Below are 272 nucleotides of genomic sequence, written 5' to 3'. Positions count from 1 at the left end.
GTTGGGCAATGTTTTATTGATATATCTACAGTGTTAAAGAAACTTGGAAGCCTAGCAGTATATCATCATAATAAAGTGAATGCTAAATACCTATATGTTTTGCTGCACCCCACAGAAGCTACAGCCCCTCCCCCCTACAGGGGCCACAACCTCCCCAACAGGGGTTATAGCCCCCCTGCAGGGCACATATGCCCCACCCCCACTTGCTCCCCCAGCCCCCTGGATTGCTGCCCCACTTGGCTTCATCCCCCACCGGCTCCTGCAGCCCCCCC

The sequence above is a fragment of the Gavialis gangeticus genome, unplaced genomic scaffold (genome assembly GCF_001723915.1).
Source record: "Gavialis gangeticus isolate Ggan-Ray unplaced genomic scaffold, GavGan_comp1, whole genome shotgun sequence".
In the NCBI taxonomy this organism is placed as follows: domain Eukaryota; kingdom Metazoa; phylum Chordata; order Crocodylia; family Gavialidae; genus Gavialis; species Gavialis gangeticus.
Note: the sequence above shows the minus strand (reverse complement) of the source record.